This window comes from Stylophora pistillata, chromosome 4, assembly GCF_964205215.1.
Source record: "Stylophora pistillata chromosome 4, jaStyPist1.2, whole genome shotgun sequence".
NCBI classification, from domain to species: Eukaryota; Metazoa; Cnidaria; class Anthozoa; order Scleractinia; family Pocilloporidae; genus Stylophora; species Stylophora pistillata.
In genome coordinates this window covers 25,660,454-25,680,284 of record NC_142522.1, presented here as the reverse complement: position 1 = coordinate 25,680,284, position 19,831 = coordinate 25,660,454, and the positions used below count along the sequence as shown (strand labels likewise).

The window sequence follows — 19,831 nt, the reverse complement described above, 5'->3', positions numbered from 1 at the left end:
ATCTCACCGATTTCTCTCAAACTTTCACAGATGATTAAGATCATAAAGTTATTCAAGAGTTCAAAGTAGTTTGGGCTCCCGGTTAATCCCTGGGGTACAAGGGCTTTCACATCAAATCCCAGGGATAAAACCCCGAAATTAGCCCTAAAATTGCACTTCCAAAAAAGATCTCCCACACTGATAGAATGCGGTGGATTTTAATCTCATTTCATCCAACAATTTTTTGAACCTAAAGCAATCGAAGGTTCAAAGTTGGATTGATTTGAAATTATCCTCGCCAATCGAGAGTATTTCATAATCAACCATGTCAGGCGACAACTTTAAGAGACCGAAAATTAGGCTTTTTTAATTGCATATATCTCCAATGGGCAACGTTACATGTCGATCAACATGTAATCACAGTAAAACCCAATCATTGTGCTATTTTTGTGACGAAAAAAATTTTTGGCCTCCCTGAAATATTTGTGATCAGATTCCTCCGAAGTGCGTGGGAGGCAAAGTTGATTTAACCACTTTTTGACGACAAGCTGCTGGTTAACGAGGCGAATCAAATCGTTTAATGGTATATGTGACGCCAAATGTTTTGTTTTTCGGCTCTAAAGATATTAAAAGATGTTTAGTTGCATAGCTAAGGCGTTGAATTAATTGTACATTTCGTAGATATTGACCCAATTCACTGATAGTTACTTAAGAAGATCTCCTAGCGAATCTAATGACACCGACTCGTGTTTATATACTGAAAATCGACAGCTGAAAGCAAAGTATGCCAACTATTTTTTGTGAATTTTTTTCTTTTCATACTTCTTAAATTTATCTTCAAACATGGAGCGCGCTTAAAGTAATTTCCTTACCGAAGAAAAAACGGTCGTCATGTAAATTTAGGTGTGCGGCGTGACACGTGTTTCTGTTACATATACTTCAATGCATGAATTCAGAAATAAAATTCACTGAGCTCGAAAAAATAAAAGTCTCTCTTTGACAGGCAATCCATATTCGACTTAAGTTCAAGTTATTTTTGTTTACTGTACTAAAATCTAATGGCATGAGTCTTTTTCTGAAATCAGGTGAATCTAAAAACTATCGCCATGAAAAGTAAACAAAGATAAAAGAAAGCACGTAATCGACCAGTTTCCTTGCCACTTTGTGCTTGTATTCATCATAATTTTCTCTATTTCTATTCAACTATGATGTGGGAACTAGGGTGATTTAACTAGACCCATGAAATTGTAGTTATTGCACTATTAGTTAGTATTACGCACTTTTTCCATTGTTTTCTTTTAGTTTCATTTAATTACATTTCATTTAATTCCATTCTTTTTCTTTTAGGTTTGACTACCACGCACTTACTGTTAGATACTATTTCACGGTAAATTATTATCTTCGCGCCATAATCAATCCTTTAAATTATGTTTTGTGGTATTATTAACCAATCCGAGAGTAATAAAAAACGGCATTCGAAGATTCATGTTTCGTATGCAATATTTTCAATTTTGAAAGAAAAGAAGTGCGAACGAAGTAACTGAGAACTTACTACAAAATACTTCAGTTGCTACAAAATTTTAATAAGTAGGGAAAGAGCTGCTCAAGTCTATATGCTAGATTGAAAGATACCCCTGTTATTTTGATTGTTGCAGGTTATTTTGTTTTGGTAAGCGTTTGTGGAGTATGCCATAGTAGTAGCCTTGCTCACAATTATTCACGTTAGGACTGGAGCCAACCTCTTCTATGTATTTAGTGGACATAAGTGCTAAGATTATTTCCACGTTTCATTGCAGTTACAATTGAATTCGCATTGCTATATATGTTATGTGGCAAGGAGTTGCTGGTAGCGTTGTGATACTCAAATGCAGAGGGCTTTGCTTTCCTCTGTTTTGCCAGGCTCCTTGCCAGTTATTATAGACAGCACTTTTTACCTTACGGTATCTATGAGTGCCTTTTGCAGGTTATTCATAATTAAATAGAGATTACTTCGATTAAAATACACGTTTTAAATCAAAGTTCTAGTTCCCTTCCTATTTGGAATCTTGTCTCCATTGCTTCTACTTCGCTGATATAATCATCAAGGTCCTCTTTCTCCTCTTGGGAAGCAGTTACATTTCGCTTCAAGACACCACACTTGTTAAGGGCTGACAGCCTGCTGAAATATCTTGCAACTTGATGTGTTGAAAGCCATTCTTCCTTTGAAGACAATTTATCTCCATTTGACGATCTTTGACTCTTCATTTTACATGCAATATCAGCGGGATTTGCTTTAACACCGGTTTCCTCTCCTTGGAAGAATGTTTCCTGCAAATAAGAGCGAACGCGTTCGGAAAATCGGATTCACTTCTTTGATTTCTTCATTGCCCAACCCACCTCCAGTGATGGATTGTCAGCTGATACTGATGAGGATTCTGTTACTGACGGTACACCACCAACCTCACCTTCGACATGGTCTCCTGTAACAGTTTTACAGGTCTCTGCCCACTTTGTTATAATGCTGTCATAGTCCGATTCTCTTTCTAACTTGATTAGGTGGCGTCCAACATCGAGATGTTTTTCTAGACCTTTAAATTCCTTGTAGACTTTCACACATCCTTGTTCAGGGCAGGAATAGGAGGCCATCGACCGCGTTGCTGACTCTGCTTCGTCTGATTGCATTATTTGCACCTCCGTTGGCGCTAATGGTCCGACATCTTGGGCCTGCGTTGCTCCTGCACGAAAGGTGCCGACATCTTGTAACGGTTGGCTAAATGGCTGAAGTTCTTTGATACCTGTGGGACCTTGTGGAGTACCATACTTCTGAAGCTGTGCCAGCGAAAAAAACCTGTCGGTACCCACATTGTATGCCTTCCAAGCTCTCAGTCCAGCTGACTCGAACAAGAAATTGTTCAGTGCTTGAATTCCAGTCATGCTATGTTTCGTCATATTTTGAAAAGAATCCTGGATTTCTGCTACAGTGGCATAGCAGCCCTTTACCCCACCATACGATTCAATTGCAACCTTCATGTCATTGGCGGTGTTAATGTCATTTCCCTCGTTTATAAATCGCCGCATGTGACTTTTAAGAGTGGCTATACGGCGGTCACAAACATCTTTGCCGGCTTGGGGATCGCTAAAGTCATAGCGCAAGATTCTGATTCCGAAACGCTCACCAAGACTTGGCAATGACAGAATAAGATACGCATTGTGGTAGCACCCAGCGTTATCGGATCGCAAGAAAGCTTCACTGAGGTTAGAATAACTAGCCTTTAAGGCCACAAGCGTACTTTCCAGGATTGATGCCACTGCAAACCAGTTTTGGGTGCATTTGTCGAAAAGGTGGATATAGCTTCTTGTCTAGAGAAAAAACGGGATTGTATTACCTAATTAGTATATTGTCACCATTAGGCTTGCAGCTAATGTTGAGGTAAAGCTCTATATTATGAAAGAACCTACGCAATAGGGAATTTGTTGAAAGCATGTCCTTGCATTTTTGGTTTACCCAACATTTTTACCTCCAGAAATTGCGTACAATGTGTAAATCAACTTTTTCTGGCCAATGTCTTCTTCACAGATATAACGTTTGCAAAAATCTTGGTTGCGGCATCGCTTTCACGTTATTGCGTTGATCTAAGTTAGTATGATGACCAATAGATTAGTTTATCACTCCTTCTGGTGCGCTGGCGTGATGAACACTAATCATAAATCAGTTGTAAGTTTTCTTTTTATTAGACGTCGATCTTAGTTGAATTACGCCCAAACGCAACTGAAACTCTACCTTAATTTCTCCGTCATCCCCCTTTTTGACAGCAACAGAAACATGCCATGACTTTCCTTTCTTCCCAAACCAATCTCGCTGTGTTTCCCGGTAACCGATTGGGAGAAATTTCATAGCCCAATCCATAATGATAAGTACTTGGTTATTGGCCAGGTTCTCGATAACCGCGCTTTTTGCAGTGTTCTGGTGAGCCGCCCTGAGGATATGCGCTTTCCATCTATCAATATCAGGAATTGCGTTATCCACATCGTACTGTAACTCTTCCAGCTGGTCTTTAGTGCTAAAAGACGTCTAACAATATAACTTAGATCATATGCTTTCTTTTGAGATTTGAAAACTTGCATATTGTTTGGTAAATTCTTCTCAAGGTTCCACTTGAAAACAAGTTGGTAAATATAACCTTAAAGACGGTTAAGTTCTCAAGCATTTCATAAAAGTTTAAAAAGATAAAAAACCGTTCCAGCCTTTGTGATATGACACTGAGATTGATAGTTATCTGTCACGTCATCTTTGACTGCTAGTTACATATCGCGGACTTCAGTTGCATACTGCATTCGAGAACAATACGAAGGTTGTGAGGAAACCAGATGGTATCAACTGTAAACACATATAATCACCTGAATTTGACTTCTTGTGAGTCAAATGCCAACTGAAGGTCTGCTATTACATTCCTAAGATCCTCGCATCGATCACATTTGACCGTGTGCTGATGCGCACAGATTCCGTGGAATTCTGGATCGGAACTACTCAAGGCAAATTGTCGGCAGTGGTCAGGACAAGCACTCTCCCTTGCTAAGTGGATTTTGTAATCGGTCTTTAAATACTGCCTCGCACTCTTCAAGCGGCGTTTCATATCCTTCGTTCCTTCTTCTTGTAGACCTAAAAAGATATATATATATATATATATAAAACCGTGGCAGTTGATGCATGTAGTTCCAGATGCTATAAAACTGATATAAAAACATTCATTTACGGATAATAAGGGAATAAAGTATTTTTCAAACCTTTTATTACCAGGAAATTCCCTAACAGTTTTACGGTCTAATAAGTTGCTCTTTCTTTAGCATTTGCTAATTTCAACGATTTTACTTACCGAGTGAGCATAACCTTTCTGCTGTTTCTACTAATGTGGCAAAGTCACACACACCATCTGTTTGAATGCTATCCAGCCCTGTGAGCGATTTCTTTTTAGAAGCCGCGCATACCTTTTGAAAAAAGAATTCAACTGCAACGTTTGACGCATATCATGCCTGTTAGTCTATCTATCTTATTTTTGAAGGTGCATCACACAAATAGGATGATGAAGTTTACTTGTGTCTAAAACTATCTCGCACGAGGTGCCCTTGGTAAGGAACACCTACCTAGTGACATAAGTGTGAAAATAATAACATTATTGATGCAATATTTGTTTTCTTTAGATCTTAACATCGATCATAGGCAGCGATCTGTACATCGATCTCCTTACTAGTAGCGATGCTACTCCGGAGTTTAGGACTAAGGTACCTTAACGGAGTAGAGACGATGTTGAAATGTAGGGAGAGCAAAGTCGGTTTGTTTACTAATTGATAAGGATCAACGATGGAATTGCCTTAATTACGTATCGAGACTTTCTTCTATTTTCGAAACTGCTTACCTTCAGTATGTTGAACAGCGTCGATCGACCTAAAGGTTGAAATCCAGTCTCGGAACAGTACGATGTATACAGTTGGACAAGTCTCGATGCTATCACAGTTCTCACCACATTAGGAATTTCCAGTGTGTCACCATCGGAAAGTTTCAACTTTTTTGTTCCGTACGCGACATCTTGCAAAAAAGACGGACTAGAAACAAAATCAAGAAAGTGGTCAACCTTTGCTGGGTGAATTCTACTTCGCTTGATCTGTGGTGGTTCTATTTGTTGACCAGGCTCGTTAAGAAAAGCGTGTTTTCTTGCTTCGTCAATTCTCTATTTTGTAAGACCCGGAATTAAGGTCAATAATTCAGACCTCGAGTGGTCACAAACAAAAATAGAGAGTATCTGCTGTCTGGTATACCATGAGTTTGCTTCTTCATAGAGCTTTACGAGTCTTCCAAGAAGTTGATTATCTGGCCTGTTTCCATCCCTTCCACTGCTGTACCTCTCAACAACCCGATTGAAAAGCCAAGTGGACCGCTGTGGCGCAATTGCCTCCAGTACTGTCTCTACTGCTTGCACTGCTTTACGTTTGTAGTAGCGACTTGAGGAAGGGGACAAATTCAAAACATCTGTACAGAGCTGAGATCGAATGGGACTTACTCTTCCGTCCGCAGAGTTTCGGAGAAAGTTATTCGGAAAGTGAAGCCTATGCTGTACTTGAGGAGTTGGCTGCCATTATAGCGACGTTTCGATCTCAGGTACTGATTCTTGTGAAGAGGACGAAAGAGCCTCTGAACTTGCATAATCTGACCCCACTAGAAGTTGCAGAGTTGATATTATCCCGGGACCGACCTCTTGTGCGGCGTATGAAGGTGCCTCAGAATTTACATCATCTGCCCCCGCTGGGAGTTGTGGGTTTGGTATTGCCTATAGAATTAAAAAAAAAATTACATTACCGCAAAAATATAATATACTGCAGGTGCGTTCGTTTTCCCTTCAAGAAACCGAGGAAAAATGCAAAGAAGAAAATTTACCTCACTAGGCTGTTCTCGGAGTGATGAAAGAGTAAATCCAGGCTCGCTGACTGCAGTAGGATCAAGAGAGGGCTGAGTCTCAGGTGATGCGGGTTCAACGACAAGAGCAGCACCGTGTTCGCTGCGGCATAATTTGCAAGTACCTGTAATAGTTCGTAGCAGAAACATTAAAATATATTTTAAAAGGGTAAAGGAGAAGGGGTCCAACTACATAAATTAGTCGGCATTATATGTCTTTTTACATCGATTGCAAATAGCAGATTTGCAACAAAAAGAAACCCCTCTTACAGAATCATTGTCGTTGGCTGCGATCTTTTTACCCTTCTAATTATCAATTGCTTGTCAAACACTGGATGAGACACTTGCCTAGCTTTTTTTTTCAAGTTCGTCATTTGCAATCCTTGTTTTTAAGTTCACCATTCTTAACGAATAGCGATCCTTGTTCCGTTCTTGCATCTTTAGTGTTTTTCTGCCCTATAAAACGATCATTTCAAGGTTTCATTCTATATAAAAGCAACTCTTTACGACTGTAAAAATGACTCAAAATATTGTGACGTAGCTCCCTTAAGACCAAAAAAGCAAGATCGTCTAGCCAATACAAAACTTGAACCTGTTCTAAAGTCGAAAGTTATCGACTACCTTTTACCTTGTGTGCAAAGTAAATGGTCAAAAAATTATTTTTCAGTTCCCTGTTGAAACTTTTCTGTCACAAGAAGTGAGCAGTTATCGTAATATTGACCTGCGAAATGAACTATTTACAAATTCTGTTAATACCCTATCCAGTTGAAGTAGTTTCACTTAGTAAGAACAAGGAATACCACTGGTGTCTATCTGATTCTACAGGAGACATGATTCCAAACAGCAAAAAATGAAAACAAAACCATACCTGCACCGACGGGAACAAGAACTCTCCATTTCTCTAGAATCTCTTTACACATCTGAAGGCTTGCTCCTCTTTCTGGTTTTCGTCGCTTAATGCCATGCAGAGGATGGTAACATTTGAGACTTGGTCTCCAGCAGGTGCCTAACGCAGCGCAATGCTTCGGACACACTGTCATTTCGTCCCCCATCACATCAAAGAATCCCACTCTAGCTAAAATGAGGTCTTTCTCCGACCTAACAGATGTTTGGGCAACCTTCAGTTGCCGCAAATGAGATTTGATATTCCTCGTACAGGATGACAAAGGAAATAATTCATTCTTCCCTGGAAATCTCTCTGAAAAATCACAAGTGCTCTTGGAATGCGAAGAGAACGAACAAGATAATTGGGCAGCCATAGCTTTAAGTTGCCGCTCCAAAAAATCTACCAAGTAACTAGAAAAACTACGGCGAGACTTCTCTGGGAAGAAAAGACTACGTGCTATTTAGTTATCTTTGTTTATTTTTCATGGCTCTACCTCGAAAACAATCCTGCAATCAGACTTTACAAAGGTGAAATAAATTAAGTTTATTTAAAGTAGAATGTGGATTGACTTTCAAGATAGAAGTTTATTTTTTTCGAGCTCTGGGAATTTCATTTCTGAATTCATGCAAGTACATGTGACGGGAGCACGTGTCACGCCACTCACCTAAATTTGCATGACAGCTGTTTTTTCTCCACAAGGAAATTACTTCAAGTGCATCCTAGGTTTGATAATAAATTTAACAAGTGTGGAAAGTAACAAAATGTGCAAAATATACCTCGCATACTCTGTTTTTAGCTGTTGACTTCCAGCATAAAAACACGAATCGGTGTAATTAGATTTACTAATAACTGTCAGTGAATTGTGTCAATATCTACGAATTAGTACAATTAATTCAGCGCCTTCACTATGCAGTTAAACACCTGTTAATACTTTTAGAGCCAAAAAACAAAACAATTGGCGTCACATATACCATAACACGATTTGATTCGGCTCATTAACTAGCAGCTTGTGATCACAAAGTGCTTAAATAAACATTGCCTGTCACGCACTTCGGAGGAATCAACATTGCCTGTCACGCACTTCGGAGGAATGTGATCACGAATGTTTCACAGAGGCCAAAAATTTTTTTCGTCAGAAACATAGCACTATGATTGGGTTTTACTGTGATTACATGTTGATCGACATGTAACGTTGCCCATTGGAGATATTTGCAATTAAAAAAGCCTTATTTTCGGTCTCTTAAATTGTCGCGTGACATGGTTGATTATGAAATGCTCTCGATTGGCGAGGATGATTTCAAATCAATCCAACTTTGAACCTTCGATTGCTTAAGGTTCAAAAAATTGTTGGATGAAATGAGATTAAAATCCACCGCATTCTATCAGTGTGGGAGATCTTTTTTGGAAGTGCAATTTTAGGGCTAATTTCGGGGTTTTATCCCTGGGATTTGATGTGAAAGCCCTTGTACCCCAGGGATTAACTGGGAGCCCAAACTACTTTGGACTCTTGAATAACTTTATGATCTTAATCATCTGTGAAAGTTTGAGAGAAATCGGTGAGATGGCATGTGTCACGCCTGCCTGGTCCTCTCGTGGACAGACTCTTAACTCCCACAAGTGATTGACCTGTAACTTTTCCCTATAATATCCATACATGATCCTAAATTTATCAGGTAGAAGTTGCCAATTACCTTGATTAAACAATAAATTCTTGTAGCCAATTTACAAGGAAATGTGTAGCAGCAAGAGGGGAGAATTCATCATCATATCAGATCTTGCGAGTTAAAGGTTAATCTTGGCCAACTTGACCTCACGCGATCATTAAAGCGTATTTATATCCGTCCACGTGACGTTTAAAGAGTGGTGCGTGTTTTCACGGGTTTTAAAACGTCACAATTCTTGCCTGCGTGGAGCGGAAAAGAAAACTGCGCCGGTTGGGCTTTAAACGGCTTATTCGACCGATATATTCTCCATCTTTTGGTGAAGTCTTTCAATTCGTTTCTGGAAAAAGGGAAATAATTCGAAGTTGTTTACGAAACATGCCGTCTTCTTGTTGTGAGTTCATACTGCTACTGCGATCTTTGCGCAGGTCGCGTTCTCAGTCTTCTCAAGAACAGCCCAAAGGTTCGCATCAACAGCTGACCGCCGAGCTGATCTCAGGTGGGTCAATAAAAACCTTAAAAAAATTTTACGTTCAAAGAAACGAAAATTTATCGAGTTGACGAGTTTTAAAGCAGTTACTGGCTTTGTGTGCGTACTCAGCTAAGTTAGATATCTGAATATTCATGCAGATCTAAACTTGATGTGTTCAATTTTCCCTTAACGTTGATCTCTGCTCTTGAGCAGATGATCTTTTTTCTGATTTTATTCAAATCGATAGAACTGACAATTTTTCGTAGTGTTGGTTTCGTATTTGTGTAAACGAGTAGATTTGTTTGCCAAGCGAGTGGCGGGAATCTCAATGCGGCGCTTCAGTGGAATGCGCGTCTCCTATTTTCGGCGCGAAAACGATTGCTCTTTGATGGACAGGTGTCAAATGTTCCTGTTTAAAAATACTACATTCGTCATTAGCCATCACGTCATGGTACAAAGACCACATAATCCATTTTTTACGTGATAAATATCGTCTTTCACACTAAAAATGTTATTTGAGAGTTTTTAGCGGGGGAGCTGAGAAAGATTGGAGACAGAGAATTTTCCAGATTCTCCGCTAGCAGCTTCTCGTTTCCGCGTTACTCTACTTTGCGTCCCTCTCTTATGATAATCTTAGTATTATCTTCAGCCGTGCGGCGAGGGGTTCCATTGGTGCGAATCCTAATTAGAACGAGACGACCAACTTCTGGTGCTGCAATGAAAATGATGGCCTCAATCAGTTCACCAAAATCTCAACAACCAGAAGGATTTCGTGAATTTACAAGTTAATAATTTGTTATTGTCGAGTCGTCTCTATTGTGTTTGCGTGTTTCAAGGACCCAAAATTCAATGAGAATAATGATGATATGAAAGCTGCGATTACCAAAACTGAAAGTGCTTTCATGAGCATTTCATGACATCAGGCGCGTAGGTGTCAGTCGTTTGGGAAGAAAATGGAAATGTCGAGTTATGACAGTTATGTGATGCATAACTGTCATACACAGATACATCGCATCTCGTCCACATCGCATCTTGTAATCTATTGTGGGAATCCCAACTGACTTCTCCCTAAGGGGGAACTGAAGGAGTAATTTTAAATCAGCTCTCCTTACCATAACTTTACTTGATAAACATTTTGTAATTTTTAACACAGCTTCTTCTATCATTCGGTTGGACTCTTGTGTTCGTTCGTTGCGTTCGTTTACGTAATTTGTTATCACGTCGTACAAATGACTTATTGTTTTCATTCTAATTGAGTGTAACGGAACTATGTGGGGGAATGGTCATATAACCGTTATGTGACCATTCCCCCGAATTCTTCAGCGAAGATCAGTTTGACTGCAATTAGGCCAAGCTGTGCTACTACGCTGCTTTGATGGAGGTATTACACGATAATTTGATTTGCTTTGATGAAGGGCTTACACTCGAAACATCAGTTTTGTGATCTCTTCACCGTGGTAAGCACTGTCATGGTCAGTTCGTACGAGAGAGTTTTGGCGAGCATGACGTCTGCTAAAATTAGCATTTAATCTGCTGTCTCTTAAAAAAAAAATTGGTCCGCAATGCGTACATGTGTGTCTTACGAAATCGAGCAGCTTTCCAGTGTCTGATGTCTTACTGAGTTTCTATTAGAAGAGCTAATATCTGGTTACGGTTAGTTTTCAATGTTGTTCCTGTTCATCATAAAATAACTGGCATAGAATAGCCCTGAAATGTTCATTTTCAAGATGAGAGTTAATGGCCAAACTTTGCTATGGAGGCCTCATTTTGAAAACAAAGGTTACACATGTAACTTGAAGATTTTAGGAAGTAAAAAAAGCATCAGCATCATCTCCCATGGCGGCCTAATAGGATTCAGTCATGATTTTGTTTACGTAACAAAGTGGAATTGAGTTCTGAAGTTTGTAGGTTGATTGACTTTTCCAAGGCAAGTGATGTGAAATTAACTCAAGGGAAGCATTTCATACAAATATTTTTGGCATTTTGTGTACCAGTAAATGAGGACAGAACTTGCCAGAAGGGTAGAAACGTCTAGGAATTGATGAAATCTATACTAGAAGCCATTGGGAGCTTGAATTGGTTTGAATGTATGACTAATTTTCGACAATACATGTAAAGTAACACAATGCTGAGTGTAGGTTTCTATTACCCATTAGGGCACAAAATTCTATTTTCAGTCGGCTGGGAGCAAAATGTTTACTCTAATTATTGTATTTGGGTTTTGTGGGGCTGTATTTTCAATAAAGAACACAAGAAAATTTAGTTGAGGTAGGTGGATATGGGGTTGCAAATGGAAGAATCTAGGGAAAAAAGATAGATGCATAACAATATCAGAACACAAGCAATACTTTAATGAATCATATGTTGGGTAGTACTCTGAAGTAACATTACATTAAAACTGCTAATACTTTTTAACCCAATAAGATCCACAATTTGACCTGGAGGTTCTATTTAACAGAAAGTTTAATGGAGATAAGTGTCACCATAATAGATTTCAGGAACAGTAATCAGTGACATAACTTAAACACAACAGAGTTCAATGTACAAGCAAGTGCATGATGGTATCATATTTAAAGCACCAGAATCTTTCGAGTTTTCCTATTGATATTGTTATTTCATGCCAGTGTTTCCCAAATTCAAGCTATGTAAAGACATGAAATGAAAAGGGGAACTTGACATCGCCATGTAAATGGTCAACTTGACATGCTATCAAAATTTGTCCTTCAGCTGAAATCTTACTCAGGAATGCACTTTTGTCAGTTTCTATCAATATACAGAGGTTTCATTAAGGACCAGGCACCGGGCAAATTGACTGGGTGTGAGGACGGTTTTGCCCACCTGATTTGACGGTCTGGAGGAAAGTTCATCTTATAAAGAAAATCAGTTCAAAGAGTTTTGCCCACCTGTGAAAACCAGTTTCCCTCCTGCAGAAAACATTAATGAAGCCCCTGAATATACCTAAAAAATTCAAGCTTTTGTTTATTTCGGTCAGCTTCTCTGTGTATCAATCAGCACAACCTACTTCTTGTCAATCTGATTGGTTACTAGAGTGATCTATTGTTGCTGAGCCTACCAGTTGGTTTGCATTTGTACTTGAGTAATTACTTTTGCACTAGTGATACATGGAAAAGACTCCTAGCTGTTTTCAGCCAATCAAGAGTGTAATTTTTCATGCATATCAGTATTGTGATGAATTAACCAAAACCAAACAAGTAACTGAAAAGAAGTTGTAGTCTACCAAATAAAGGTCTAATACACATGTACTGTTACCAAGTTTAAATATCAATGCTCATCTAAACCATTATGAAGGGAATTTAGAAGACTGCCAAGCTTTCAGGAAGTCAAGAAATGTTAAGGTCTGAATAATTCTGGACATTACTTGGAAGACGTAATAATAATCACAGTTCAGTTGTAACATTAAACTACTTGGCTCTAGTCCTATAAGCAATGGAATAATTATAAGCATTGTAGAAAATCATATGTGAAAACCAAAACATCACATCATTCCACATTTTGTGTTATCCAAAAAACCTCTCAATACTGGCTGTACCCTACAGTTCTTGTCGATGCTACGTCTAGTAAATTTCGAACTCGCGCTCGGTTGAAGAGACTCGAGGAGCCGATTGAGGTTTTGTGATCGAGCGAGTTAGCGAGCGAGGTTCGACAAGGAAAATAAATAAAAATACATGAGAAAAAGGGCCGAGCGATGATAAACATACAAGACAGAATTATAGACTTACAAATGTTTTCCTGACTGTAGCGATGGCGCCGAAGCTTAAGTTAAGCGTCTAAGATCGGCAACGAAACCTTCGGGCTAGAGAATACGTTGAAAAATTGGCGCGCTAAGAAGCCGTTGCGTTTAAATAGTTCTAAAAAGCATGCATAAATGACAAGCTAACACAAAAATTCGCCCGTGGAATCCTACACTGGCAAGTAAAATACATTTAAATCGAACATCATGAGCATTAAACTCTAACAATGATTCTTAAAACATGATAAGATATTCTTTCTTTCGACGAAATTGTCATAAAAGCCAATCCTTGACCGGCATTGTACAATCGAGATTCCCATACTTACTAGCACTTTTGTCGTTTTAAAATATGCCTCCGTGAATTCCCAACAGTGCAAGGAGAATGCAACTACAATACAACTTATTTCACTTTATGGCACTTCCAGGAGGCTTAAGACAATTTCAAACACTTTCAAACTCTTTCAGAGACTCAGTGGTAAAACCCGCACCGATAGATCAATCCGATAGTTGTTGGCTTGCGAGAGTGCAATGACTCCTTTCCGTGTGGTACAACTCGTACCGAGGATTCAAGCTGTTAAATGTTGTCTTACAAGAGCGTAAAAACTCTTGAAAAAGCTGCAATTATAACACAAGCCGGATCTGGGTGCTTTGGCTTGTGTGACGAGAACTAAGTCGTCAAACGATCACCTGAAAAAAAAAAATTACTCGAGACCACGCTTTAAACCAAAGATGACTCACGCGGACGCCTTACGACACTAGACCACGTGACATGCGTTTTGCATGCGTGACATGCGTTTTGCATGCGTTTTGCAAATCCGATGATTCCATAGTGTGGCTACACACTTTGTGTAAACCACACAGTAAACACGTCACACAACGCATACGTAAACAAAGGCACATTTGGGATCTGAGATGGTAACATATCAGTGCGTGCTGTTTACATGCCAGGCTATATGGAAAACGCGGGGCCGGGGATCTTATCATAATCCAGTCTTTTCAACTGATCAGTTACAAGTATGGCGTATATTACTTTCTATTTTCATGTTGTTGACATCAGAATTATCATATGGAATGCGGCCGGGGTCAGGCTTGAAGCCATGAATGCGATCAATCGATCCCCGAGTTCGAAAGCGCTTACATTGTAATGGTCAGCTCTGTTCAATGTTAGTCGCAACAAAGTTGAATAACTTTTGGTTAAAAAGATAAAATATTAGAATTCCGAGAGAGAATTTAGAGCAATTTTGAAACTGAATTTATGTTACAGATACGTGATGAGGAAAACTTAAAATACAATGAATTCGACGGAGTAATTAACGCTCCCTTGAGTATATATAGTCCAGTACAGATTGTGCAATGGCTGGCAAAAATCACCAGGACGTTCGGGGCGGGCGAACGAATGAAAAAAAAAAAAAAAAAAGATGGAACGCACAGCGTGACCATTTGTCGAAACTGAAAGTGCTGACTATGCAGTTTAACTCTGACCGAGCATAATTTATCAGACAGGTAAAGGAGACGGGTAGAGGGGGGGAGGAGGGTGGTGGGGAGAGGTGAGTAAGCGAGCTACTGGCAATCTAGCATCGACAGAAATAAATGTGCAGCGATTTAAAGACGACCCTTATGTAAATGAAACTGGAGAAACAAATTGAGTTTTAAGTGCGACTTTTAACGTAACAACAACCGAGCTTGTTCGAGTCAGCACTTTGTTGTTATTCACATAACATATTTACCGCCTCCGCCTCGGCCTCGCTGGAGCATGGAGGGTGACCTTTGGAATTCATGTTTTTCTCACGTGATAAGTCAAGAAGCTTCCATAGTTTATCTCAGCTTATGAAGACGTGGGTGTAACTACGGACGGGCGGAAGATGTCATCGTTTTTTTGTGGAGTGGGTAGTTTCTTAAGATCACTGTGTGCATCGCGCTCTATCCAGGATACCGACCCCGCCTGTCAGTTGAAGCTAACGGAGAAAATCTCAGGTGAATTGCATGGAGGTTTAGAATATTACGCGTCATGATCTATTAGCAGGAGGGTTACTGACGGGGGACTGCTCTTTTGAAAAGTGCTTAGGATAAATAACAAAATGAATTTGAGATATAGAAGGAATAAGGATAGACTGAGAAGCTCAAAAAGGTGTCGATCACTCTCCTGCTTTCATGTTGCTCGACGAATGCTGAAAATGGAGACAAGGAGTGAGCAATTTAGATAACTAGAATTAGAATACGAAGTTATTGTGTTGTCACGAAGGAAAGAATAAAATGCTGAATATTCTGTTAGCATATAATTTCAAACTACTACAGAATACATTCGTGCAAGTCCTCTATGTGCTGATTTTTATCTCACTATTTCGTCATCTGTGAGCGTTAACGATGGCGGGAAAATCTCACGCGGTGCCGGAAAGTTCTCGACACGTGCGTATGAGTTATGGCGGGAAAGAGCTTGCCATGTTGATGCAGGTTCCTTACGAAATATAAGTACGTCACACCGCGTAAACAAAGCAAACATGCGGCGAAGCGTAGAATTTGAAAGAAAACATTTCCAGCATGTGCGATTGGATATCAAACGCATAGAACTTCCTTGCAACCTTTCATATCAAAAGCCAAACCATTAAGAATCATTCTGATAAAACAGATGAAAACTCAAGCTTAAAAAATAACTTTCTTCGAGGATTATTTACGATTATCCCAGTAGTGCTGAAATTTGACACTGCATTTATAATAAAGCGTAGTCAACTGTGAGTCAGATTAAATTGCTCTAAACTTCAGTTTGAAGAGATGGTCGAGTTTCGATTGAGTAAGAGGCACTAGTTTTCTGGACCCATCACAGAATGTGCAGTAGAAGCAAGCAAAACCATACTGTATTTCTTTCGGACCTCAACTGAAAACTTCCCTTACGGCATCGATAAATATGGGACTCTGGCTGCTATTCTTTCAAGTATAAGTCGTTTAAGTAGTACAATGTTTTCAGACAAAATTATTAATCTAGCGACAAGTCGACATTCTTACAATCGATTCGATGCGAAGGAATTGGGATCAAAATTTGGCATTTTCGTAATGCGAATTTTATGGTGGCACGAAAGAAAAAAGAAAAAAGAAGAAAACAATGTTGAAAAACGTGAATAACGTCAACAGTCTTAGGGGAGAGATTCTATATAGCCACATTGTTCAAAATGCATTTTGAAATTTGTCGTAAAACGAGTACCTGGCACAAAAGGGAAATCCACTCAACCCATGACATACACCTTTCAAAGTACATCAGCGACTTGTAATTTGTCGTAAACTTTGATTACGTCGAGTTCAATTGAGCGAGGCTCGACGGAAGTTTAGCAAATAAACTCGTGCTTTTGTCACTCCACGGGCAACTAGCTACGCGACGTTTGACCTCCTTTCACCACGCACGCCTCTTTAGACTCAGTTTAACTTGGAAACAAGGAAGATTGCCGTCTTTTTATCGTCAAATCCGGTCACCAAACTTTTTCCGCACCCTTCTCTACGGATAATCGTAGTTATAGTGTTATAATACGTTGTGGACAGATATTTTGCATCTCGTCATTTATTGTGTGAATCTCAGCTGACTTCTGGGGAAAAATGACGGAGTAATTTTGACTCCGCTCTCCTGATCAGAGTTTGACGTGACTAAAACTGTGTAACTTTCAAGGAAAGTAAGAAGCGCGAGCTTCAGGCCGCCATCTTCAAAACAAGTGGACGACCGAATCAGTGGCCAGAGGACTTTTGAGAAGACAAATGTCGCAAGACAGTATCGCATTTCAGTGGCCAAATAAGTTGTTAAGTTCCTATCTTGCTTTCTTGTCAAATTCACAACAAACGAAATCCTCAAACACCGACGGATGATGTTCGCTAAACAACTCTTTGAATTTAAAACCGTTTTCGCGGAAATCACGCGATTGTTCGTATTTTTTGTGTTTTTATTACCAAATTTGGAGACGCTGTAACGTAAGTCCTCGTCGCGTGATCTTTCAGAAGGTGATGTGGGGAATTTGTTAAGTTCAAGAGAGTGACAAAATTATTCGGATCGCTTTCCTTGTTTTTTATAATTTGCTGTAAAACTTCGATCCAGAACAGTTTTGTCCAGTGTGGTATCAATACTCGAACTGATTTTATCGCAACGAAATTGACAGATTTTGCGAAAAAACTAAATTCTAGAATTCTTTGATCAATTATGCAAATTGTTGATTAAAGAACTAAAACCCCATGCTCTTCCTTGCTATACCCCTGTTGGGTCGCTGTTTTACTTGGTGGACGCGGACCACTTAGTTTAGGTGGCAGTTTGATATATAAGTGTACTAGAAAGAACTGACAGTCAAACTCTAAAATTCAAATCAGTGGAGGGTAGGTTATGCAAGTTTCTTGTTTAACCATTGGTTCGGTAGCAGTAATATCTTTTAGCCTAATTTGAGATGGTAGGACTGAGAAAGTACATGATGGAAGAAAAATTCTGCCGTCTAGAAGGTTTGCAACACATGCAAAAGGGGTATTGTGGGAGGAAAATTGGCGTGGGCGGCAAGCCGGATTTGCGACACATGCGAGGAGGGAGTTATTTTGGGATAAATTCTCGCGAGCGCGAAAGTGATTTGCCTTTTTTCAGGGTAGTTTGGAAAATAATGAATGCCGGAATTCGGAACCGGAACCGGTGTGCTCGGAATTCACGGAATGACCGAAAAATTATAAATTTTAAAAAATAAAAGTAAATTAATAAATAAATAAGAATATTGACAATTAAAAATTAGTGGTAAGTTTACAACTTAATTAAATAATTTAATACGAAATTTTCCTCTGAGGGTCCCAAGAAAATAACACTTACCGGCACTGTTCATGGAGATGCCCGTACATATTAGAATTTAAAAAAGTCTGCGTCAGGCCAGTAGCCCATACAGCCTAAGCGACGAAATATTTATACTCTCCCTTCCCCCTGAATGGGATGCTAGTTCATCACAAGGTTACTCTATTTCTATTTATTCCATTTCACTGCAATTACATGGGAAAATAAAACAAAAGAACACACAATAGTAACAAATTAGGTTACATAACAAGGCAGTGGGGAAGACTAGAAGGGAACTGACGAACCATACGTGCTAGTCAACCCATTATGAAGAAAATATACGGATATATAAAAAACTTAATCAAGGTATGTAACTGGCTAGCTGCTAACTACCTAACTAAGTAATCTAACTAACTTACTAACTAACAACCTTACTAACTAAGTACTGGTTTAGCCCAGGTGGTACATGGGTGCTCAGGGTCGAAAACCCTATCGTTATAAAAATTAGTGCATAGTCTCTTAAAAGAAGAAACACTACAGCTAGCCGTCCTCAACGCATCAGGCAGATTGTTCCATAGATACGGAATCCTATTAAAAAATGTTCCCTTAAAAAGTTCCGTCCTGAATCTATTAATTCTTAGTTTATTACTTGCATGCGATCTTAATCTCTCATCTGAACAAAATTGAAAATACGACTTAAGTGAAGAGTTAAAATGCCCGCACTTCAGTTTATAAAAAGTTGAAAGATCCTTGACTTCTCTGCGGTAAACCAGTGGTAGCAGGTTGAGACGTTTTAGGCGTTCATTATAGCTAAAATCGGGTAACATAAGCCGAGTCGCACGTCGTTGCACCCCTTCTATTCTTTTTATCATAGTAATGATTTTGGGCTCCAGATTTCAGAGGCGTACTCAAGGTGAGAACGTACGAGAGCCACATAAAGGGATCTCAGAGTTGGTAATAAAATTTTGCTTCCGCTGATAGTGCAACGAATAAAACCCAGCATTTTGTTAGCCTTGTTTACCTGGGCTTGGATGTGATCATTGAAGCTAGCTGTATCTGACATAAGTACCCCGAGATCGCGCTGGGCTCTCACCCTGCTAAGAGCCTTCTCTCCCATTCTGTAGTTGCAAATTATGGGGCTGCGTTTCCGTGTTACTGTGCAAAGTGAGCATTTGTCAACATTGAAGGCCAGCTTCTAGTTGTTACTCCAGTCAACCAGCTTGTCAATTTCGTCTTGTAGCAAGGAACAGTCAGCATAAGATCTTATGGTGCGGAAGCACTTAGCGTCATCAGCAAACAGAGCCAATGTGCTTGAGTGAGATAACGCACTCGGCATATCATTAATAAACAACACAAATAAAGCAGGTCCAAGTAGAGAACCTTGTGGGACTCCTGAGGTGACAGGTAACCAATTTGAGCTTTTACCATCAATTACTACTCGCTGTAGCCTATTGCCAAGGTAGCTTATGAACCAGTGCAACAATGGTCCCTTAATTCCAGACTGATCCAGCTTACTGATTAGATGTGCATGAGATACTGAATCAAATGCCTTGAAGAAATCCAAGAAGGCGACATCCGTTTGTTCGCCATGGTCGATTGTTCTGACCATCCGGTGTACTGTGTCGAGGAGCTGAGTGATAGTAGAGCGTCCTTTGACGAAACCATGTTGCATGGGATAGATTTTATCGGCCATAAAGTTGGAGAAACGATCAAGAACAATGCGCTCAGTAATCTTGGAAATAAGGCTTAACAGTGAGATTGCTCTATAGCTACAGACATCTTCGAGGCGAATTTAAAACTCCCCGTTTTAAATTCGCCTCCAGCCATTTACACACCGGTAGGATGTCTAGGGCGCCATGACCGTTAGGCCGCCACGCTTTT

General features: G+C 39.6%; 2 long non-coding RNA genes and 1 pseudogene across 6 annotated transcripts in view; 1 reads left to right on the top strand and 2 right to left on the bottom strand.

The window, feature by feature from the left end:
* Positions 1 to 535: 535 nt before the first annotated feature.
* Positions 536 to 6,594, bottom strand: LOC148733031 (uncharacterized; annotated as a pseudogene). The gene is made up of 6 exons (XR_015999897.1): positions 6,389 to 6,594; positions 5,373 to 6,281; positions 4,833 to 4,944; positions 4,357 to 4,618; positions 3,740 to 4,019; positions 536 to 3,318 (listed from the first exon to the last, which is right to left on the bottom strand). The product of XR_015999897.1 is annotated as an uncharacterized LOC148733031 (transcript).
* A 2,371-nt stretch (positions 6,595 to 8,965) lies between these two features.
* LOC148733029 (uncharacterized) overlaps positions 8,966 to 19,831 on the top strand; it is a 17,271-nt gene continuing 6,405 nt past the window's right edge. Inside the window, exon 1 of one of the 3 annotated variants that reach the window (XR_015999908.1) lies at positions 8,966 to 9,452. This is a non-coding gene — a long non-coding RNA (uncharacterized LOC148733029). Of the gene's footprint in view, positions 9,453 to 14,062; positions 14,191 to 14,217; positions 15,151 to 19,831 lie in introns of those variants that run through there. The other 2 variants (XR_015999910.1, XR_015999909.1) reach the window with 2 other exon arrangements.
* LOC148733030 (uncharacterized) lies at positions 9,642 to 13,946 on the bottom strand. 2 transcript variants are annotated; one of them, XR_015999943.1, is made up of 2 exons: positions 13,503 to 13,946; positions 9,642 to 10,137 (listed from the first exon to the last, which is right to left on the bottom strand). It is a non-coding gene; the product is annotated as an uncharacterized LOC148733030 (long non-coding RNA). The 2 variants fall into 2 exon arrangements; XR_015999942.1 differs by lacking the exon at positions 13,503 to 13,946 and adding an exon at positions 10,538 to 10,869.